This window comes from Sus scrofa, chromosome 14 (genome assembly GCF_000003025.6).
Source record: "Sus scrofa isolate TJ Tabasco breed Duroc chromosome 14, Sscrofa11.1, whole genome shotgun sequence".
Taxonomy (NCBI): Eukaryota; Metazoa; Chordata; class Mammalia; order Artiodactyla; family Suidae; genus Sus; species Sus scrofa.
This window is the reverse complement of record NC_010456.5, coordinates 113,444,388-113,452,331: the sequence shown is the minus strand read 5'-3', so window position 1 is coordinate 113,452,331 and position 7,944 is coordinate 113,444,388. Positions and strand designations below refer to the sequence as shown.

At 47.5% G+C, this 7,944-nt stretch overlaps 1 non-coding gene across 1 annotated transcript; it reads right to left on the bottom strand.

Moving 5' to 3' along the window:
• On the bottom strand, positions 5,380-5,478 carry MIR146B (microRNA 146b). Its single transcript, NR_035377.1, is given in 1 exon segment — positions 5,380-5,478. It is a non-coding gene; the product is annotated as a microRNA 146b (primary transcript).

Genomic DNA, 7,944 nt, shown 5'->3' with positions numbered 1-7,944 from the left:
GTGAGTCCAGGGATTGAACCTGCAACCTCATGGTTCCTAGTCGGATTCATTTCCGCTGCCCCATGACGGGAACTCCAAACCTCAGTACTTGGTAAAGATGTTTCTTCTGATGACTGGTTTGCTTTTATCTTTGAAGCAGCAAAGATCTCATAACTGATCATATATTTCTCTTTGCCCTGGTTTCTAGGGAGCTCAGAGCCCAATTTGCTTAGCATCTTTTGCGTAAAACCTTGATCCTCAACTGTTATCCTTAGTTTCATCTTACTTTCCTTTCTTCTTTTTTTTAAATTATAAAAACACCGGGAGGTTTTGTAGTGTGATGGGTCTTCTGTGTGAACTTAGGTGAATTACTTAATGCCCCTGAACCAATTTCCTCATCCCAAATGGGGATAATGATATTAGGATCTGTCTCGTAAGATTATTGAAAAGATACTATGAAATCCTGCACACGAAATGTTTACCATGGTGCCTGTTCTGGATGAAGTGCTCAAAGCTTAGTGTTTGTTTTTAAAAAATAGTTTGCAGGAGTTCCCATCGTGGCGCAGTGGTTAACGAATCCGACTAGGAACCATGAGGTTGCGGGTTCGATCCCTGCCCTTGCTCAGTGGGTTCATGATCCGGTGTTGCCATGAGCTGTGGTGTAGGTTGCAGATGAGGCTCAGATCCCGCGTTGCTGTGGCTCTGGCGTAGGCAGGTGGCTACGGCTCCGATTCAACCCCTAGCCTGGGAACCTCCATATGCCGCGGGAGCGGCCCAAGAAATAGCAAAAAGACAAAAAAAAAAAAAAAAGAAAAAATAGTTTGCAATACAGAAATTTATAAAATTCAGAGTTAAAAACTTTTCTAATAGTCTTCACCCCAAATGATCACTGAGGTTTTTTTCTGTGCACATGTATTAATTACATAAAAGGAATTGCACAGTTTTGCTTGTTGCATTTTACATTAAGTATATCTAAACATCATTTCATGCCAGTGCACATGGAGCTTCCTCATTCTTTAACAGCCAACCAGTATTCTATAGCGTTTGGATTTTTCCTTCCAGTTTTTAGCTATTAAAAGTCCATCCAACAAATTTCTTGGGTTCCTTTTATTTGCTAAGAACTGTTGTAGGCCCTGAGGATACAGTAGAGAATGAGACAGCCAATGGCGCATTAAGGATCCTGTGTTATTGCAGTGGCAGTAGAGTTGCTGCTGTGGCGTGGGTTGGATCCCTGGCCTGAGAACTTTCACATGATGCAGGTGCAGCCAAAAAGAAAAAGAAAAAGAGAGACCTTTACTATCCATTTGAATATCTGGAGGAGAAAAGCAAATACAACCACCCTGTGGCTGGAGGGTCTTTGTCCTATGGGCAAGTGGGAAAGTTGATAGTTAATGGGGTTAGAGATGAAGCTGGATCATGTGGCATCTTTCAGCCATGTAGAAAATTTTGGATTTTATTCTTAAGCGATGGAGGGTTATGAGCAGGGAAAATGTGATCAATTTTTTTTTTTAATTTTTCTGGATGCTATGTGGAAAAGACACTATAAGGAGCTGTTGTGGAAATAGACCAGTTAGGAGTCTTTTGAAGTAATACAGGCAAAACATAAAACTGATGGCTTGGGGAAGTTCCCATCGTGGCGCAGCAGAAAAGAATCCAACTAGGAACCATGAGGTTTCGGGTTCGATCCCTGGCCTCGCTCAGTGGGTTAACGATCCGGCGTTGCCATGAGCTGTGGTGTAGGTCACAGACGCAGCTGGGATCTGGCGTTGCTGTGGCTGTGGCATAGGCTGGCAGCAATAGCTCTGATTAGACCCCTAGCCTGGGAACCTCCATATGCTGCAGGAGTGGCCCTAAAAAGACAAAAGACAAACAAACTGAGGGATTGGTCTCACTTGGAACTTGTAAGAGTGATGAGAAGATAAATGTCTTTGAATATGCACCTCTATTCATATATATGAGTGTTAAATTGTGGAATCTGAAGTCTTAGAATGTGAGTCATTGAACAATGACACCCTAGTAGCAACAAGCACAGCCAGTGCCCAGATCTTTGTTTCTAAATTCCATTCTCCACTAAAAGGAACCAGTTCCCTTGGGAAATGGCTGATTCCAAGACTGGTAGGCCAGGTACAACATGAGCTTGGAACAACCTGTGCCAGAAAATAAAGGACTGCTTAAAAATGTCAAAAGAACAAAGCTTGAAGGGACTTCCACTGATCAAATCAGGGACAATTTAAGCATCATAATGAATAATAACAGTAACAGATTATAAGCTACTGAATAAAATAAGGATCCATAAATCCATACTAATATTAGTTAGCTAAATATATATGAAAGGAAAGCTCTTCCTTATAGTAGACGAAAAAATGAAATTAGAAAATCTCCATTCCCAATCATCATCATAATAATGATTCAGGTGAAAATCATTCCTAGATACTAAAACTAATGGGTGAAAGCTTGATGACAAATTGGATATTTATATAGTTTCAAAAAGTGTTCCAATAAGATATTTTTTCTTTTTTTTTTTTTTCTGTCTTTTTACCATTTCTTGGGCCACTCCCGCAGCATATGGAGGTTCCCAGGCTAGGGGTCTAACCAGAGCTGCAGCCAACGGCCTACGCCAGAGCCACAGCAACGCCAGATCTGAGCCTCGTCTGCGACCTACACCACAGCTCACAGCAACACCGGGTCCCTAACCCACTGAGCAAGGGCAGGGATCGAACCCGTAACCTCATGGTTCCTAGTCGGAGTCGTCAACCACTGAGCCATAACTGGAACTCCAACTTTTCTGTAAGTTTGAAATAATTTCTTTTTTTTTTTTTCCTTTGCATCTGTGGCATATGGAAGTTCCCAGGCTAGGGGTCACATGGCACAGCAGTATAGCCACAACAATGCCAGATCCCCAGACCCACGCCACATCTGCCACCACTCCACCTATGCCACAGCTTGATGCAACACCGGATCCTTAACCCACTGAGTAAGGCCAGGGGTTGAATCTGAATCCTCATGGATGCTAGTCAAGTTCTTAACCCGCTGAGCCACAATAGGAACTCCAGAAATAATTTCTAACTAAAAATAAAAAATAACAAGTAAATTGAATCTCTGGATCAAAAAGGGTACATTTAACGTGTACTACGTATGTATGTCAGGTTTTATGTTTTCATCTTTGACAATTGTCTGCATGCTGGTAAGACTCCTCACGTCCTTTTTTGAAACAAAGCAGGCTTACAGGTAAATTATGAATCTCATACTAAATAAGCATTTTCACAATCCCCTTCCTTCACTCCTTTCTAAGGTCCAGACCCTTGAATTCTCTCAACTTCCTCCATCTCTGAGGATCCGCATTGCTTACAGACATTCTTACCCTAAGACTTCTGCTTATGCCCTGGAAATACCCAGAGGCTGCACACGGTTTACTCCATCCCCTAGATCCAGGGAAGGAGGAGGCCCCTTTTATAGACTTTTCGAAGGAGGAGTTGCCCCTCAGCTCAGTCCAGCATGCCACTGCTTCCAAACCCAAGCTTGCGTCAGCCCTGTGGATGTAGGAAGCCCTGCTGGGAGCCTTGATGCTGCTTTCTTTGATCTTTTCTTTGAACTTAACCCTTAGAAGCTTAGAACTCATAAAACACCTGGGCTGCCAGGAACCTTGCTGTTCACCTGGTCCAACCTCCTCAATTTACCTCACACTGTGAAGCCAAGGCCAGAGAGAATGAATGACTCCCCCAAGGTCCCATAGTAGGTGGGAATCCAGAGCTTTGAGATCATAGCAGGGCTTAGTTCACCAAATCTGATCTTGATGGCCTTCTCCTCCTGGCTTTGCCCTAGCCTTACCCAACTGTGGCATCTGGTTTGGAGCCCTTCACTCAATAAATCCTAACTGACCAAATTTAAACCCTGTCCTACCTCCCAACTGGGTAGCTTGTATTCTACTTAAAGAAGGCTAATAAGAATCCTGACAACCTCATACACTTAACTGAGAGCTTATTATATGCAGGCACTGTGCTAGAGCCCTGTACAGAAGTATCATTTAATATTTACAAAACCTTGATGTGGGCATAATTATTATTCCCATTTACAGATGATGCCTATAGAAGTTAACAATTTACCCAAGGGCATACACGAGACTGCTTCTGGGAAATCTGAAGATGAAAACGTAGCCTTAATGTCTAGGCCAAACTGCCTCTTCCTATAAAATGCAAGGAGCATTACTGAACAGCTACTATGTGCAGAACGCTAGACACTATGGGGCTCAAGAATCAAGCCCTGGTGAAAGAGAAGTGTGGAGGATTTGTAGGAGATCATAGGAACCATGGGGAGCCGGTCTGGCTGTTGGAGAAGCTTCTTATAAGAGGCATCTGGAGGGAAGCTTTGAAGCATGTTTAAGATTCCAGTAGATAGTGATGGGAAGGAGGGGTCCAAAGATGAACCAAAAGGGGATCCGCGTGAGTAAAAACATGGCAGCAAGAGCAGGGAGTGTAGGGTTTCATTGGAGGCCAGGTTACAACCAGGGAGCAATGGAAGATGGGGCTTGAAAGCTAAGTGGAGGCCATACTTTGAAAGCCTTTAATGGCAAGGTAAGGAGTGTTGGGGAGCTATTTAAATCTTTGATAAGAAAAGTAGCCCAGGAGTTCCCATCGTGGCTCAGTGGTTAATGAATCCGACTAGGAACCATGAGGTTGTGGGTTTGATCCCTGGCCTTGCCCGGTGGGTTAAGGATCCGGCATTGCCATGAGCTGTGGGGTAGGTTGCAGACGTGGCTCAGATCCCGACATTGCGGTGGCTCTGGCATAGTCTGGTGGCTACAGCTCTGATTAGACCCCTAGCCTGGGCACCTCCATATGCCGCGGGAGCGGCCCATGAAATGGCAAAAAAAAAAAAAGAAAAGTAGCCCAGGGAGTTTCCGTTGTGGCGCAGTGGTTAACGAATCCGACTAGGAACCATGGGGTTGTGGGTTCGATCCCTGGCCTTGCTCAGTGGGTTAAGGATCCGGTGTTGCCGTGAGCTGTGGTGTAGGTCACAGACATGGCTCGGATCCTGCATTGCTGTGGCTGTGGCATAGGCCAGTGGCTACAGCTCCAATTCAACCCCTGGCCTGGGAACCTCCATATGCTGCCAGGAAGCCGCCCTAGAAAAGGCAAAAAGGAAAAAAAAAGAAAAGTAGCCCAAGACCTTATGGCTCAGTGTGTTAAAGATCTGTTGTTGTCCCGGGTTACAGCTATGACGAGGGTTTGATCCCTGACCCAGGAACTGCTGCGTGCCATGGGCATAGCCAGGGGAAAAAAAAAAAAAAGTAGCCCTAGTTGAAGTTATTAAAAGATCTGGCCAGTAGCAGGATAGGTGCCTGAAGCATCCGGCTGGGATGCTGAGAGCCTGAGCCAGCAGCTCCCCCATGACCTTGGTGTTGACTGTAGCACAGCCGGGCACCAGAACTGAGTTCCTAGGGCATTTGCTAGAGCTCACAGCCTATGGAATTCAGTTCTCAGAGCCAGGTGGCCAAAGTTCTCTCAGCCTTGATGCTGCCTTCCTGTGGTGTCTTTGAATTTTCCCCCACTCCCAGGATGGGTTAGATGAAGAACCTGGAATCTCAAGATTCCTCCTATCCCAGGGAGGGTGTGAGCTTGGAACTGAAAATTGGGGTCCATGGCTAGGGAAAGAGGCAAGGTGCTGCAGAGTGAGTCCCATCATCTTCCACCCAGATCTGCTCCTGATGGGCCCAGATGTGGAACTGGATGGGCAGGGCGCTGGGGAAGAGCTAGAACATGTACATTGAGAAGGGACTCTCTCTAGAGACTGAGGGGCTTCCTGAGCCAAAGGGGACCCACCCACTGTGGATTCCAAAGATAGAGGCCTAGGAGTCCCAGCTCCTTGAAAACCTCCCCATGTGAAGATCTGAAGTACCTGGGATAGATAGGGCAGTGGATGAGAAAGAGTCCCCTGAAACACACAGTGACTTTCTTGAGAGTTAAACTGAGGGCTGAGGTGCAGGGCAGAGTGGCAGTCTATCCCTAGAGAGGAAAAGGCAAGCCGGCAGATCAGGAGCCACCCTACCCCCACCCTGCTTGAGTTGAGAGAAAGGGGCCGCACTTACCCATGAAGCCTCTTCTCTCCCTCCTGGAGCTGGATCTGCAGAGATGCTCCCAGAGAGTGCTTCTTAAATAGGGCCCCCACCCGCCCCAGCCAACTCCCGCCCCCGCCCCATCCTGGTTCTTCTGAGAAAGGAGGAAGGTGTGGGAGGGCCGGGCACCCTGCCCAGAGAACCCTTTCTGACCTCAAGCAAGAGCAAGATAAAAAGCAGAGACCCCCTACTTACCCCCCCATCCTTCCAAGCATCCCCTTCCTTACCTCAGTGTCTGAATGAATCCTTCCCACCCCCTGAGACCAGCCAGCTGGGTCCTTTCTCTGCTCTTAATGTCTGGGAAATAGGCCCTTTATGCCTAGTACGAGCCCAATTCCTCATTCTGAGGTTGGATGTTGGGGAATTGATATGCTAGAGGAAGCTTCAACAGAGGCTTCTAACTTTCCCATCAGCTGAGGGGACGCAGCATCAGCTGCAAAATTCGTTTGACAGAATGGGGAGAGAGGAGGTATCATTCCATCTCCTTTCACCCCTTGTGGCTTCAAGCAGCATCCAAAGTGTAGGTGGAATTTGTTCCCATCCTGGAGAGAGAGACATTGAGACCTGAAGGGACTTAAATTTCAACCAGCTATGGAATGCTGAGCAGGACAAGCATTCCTGTTTTTGTTTTGTTTTGCTTTTTGTCTTTTTGCCATTTCTTAGGCTGCTCCTGTGGAATATGGAGATTCCCAGGCTAGGGGTCCAGTTGGAGCTGTAGCCACCAGCCTACGCCAGAGCCACAGCAACTTGGGATCCGAGCCTTGTCTGCGACCTACACCACAGCTCACGGCAACACCGGATCCTTAAGCCACTGAGCAAGGCCAGGGATCAAACCCACAACCTCATGGTTCCTAGTCGGATTCGTTAACCATTGCGCCACGACGGGAACTCCTAAGGATTCCTGTTGGAGCCTCTGTCTTACCGTTTGTGTGTCATTGTGTCTGTGGTGCTCCTTCTCCTCAGGCCACCCTCTGTCCTCTGACTCCAGAACTTTACCCTTGCTGCACAGAGTTGAGACCCTTCCCCCAGAGTTTGAGCTGGGAATTGAGGGCCCCCCCCAAGAGGTCCTTCCCATCATCCTTCCCAGAAAGGAAAGCTCAGGAAGGTCTTTCCAATGATAATATGTAGCTACATCCAAATGCCATTCAAGAGACAGAAGGTGGGGGAGGGAAAGGTACAGTCAGCCTCAGGGATGGCCACAAGGGTCTTGGGCCAGGACTAGGGACAACTCTATTGAGGAAACCTGAAAATTCCCGTAATGGGGATGGTAGGGAGAGAAGAGTCATCAGTGTTGTGCAATGAAGGGGAAGCGGGGGATGGGAGCTGGGGGAGGGGAAGAATGGCCACATCTATAGAGGGCTGGCAGCTACCCATCACCCCCTTCCCAGGGGCCTGCTTGGCTAGAGTTCAAAGTGGTTGTCACCCGACCCTTCATTAACCCCCGCAGTGCCAGGCTGGCAGCAGCAGCGCTTTTATGGGAGACATGAGGCCAAAGGTGCTCCCTCCTTCCTTCCTGCCTCCCCTTTCCTGCCTCTCTCCCCAGCAACCAACATCTTGCTGACTTTGAGGCCAGAGGATCCTGCGGGGAGGTGGGAGATTGCAGTGAGGAGCAGGACTGGAAGAGGAGCAGTGATCTCTTTTTTCTCCATGCTTTGGCACCACCTCTGTCCTTAGGGAAGAGAGAATGGGACTTTTTACCTTGGACTGTGAGCTCCTGAGGGTAAGAACAGTCTCTGGGTCGCCAGTACCCCACAAGGGGACTAGCCCTGAAAAAGAACTCATCCCTGCTGATTGGTGATGCACTAGTTTATCCTTGAAGGGAACTCACCCTCATGACCACTGAAGGGTTCCTG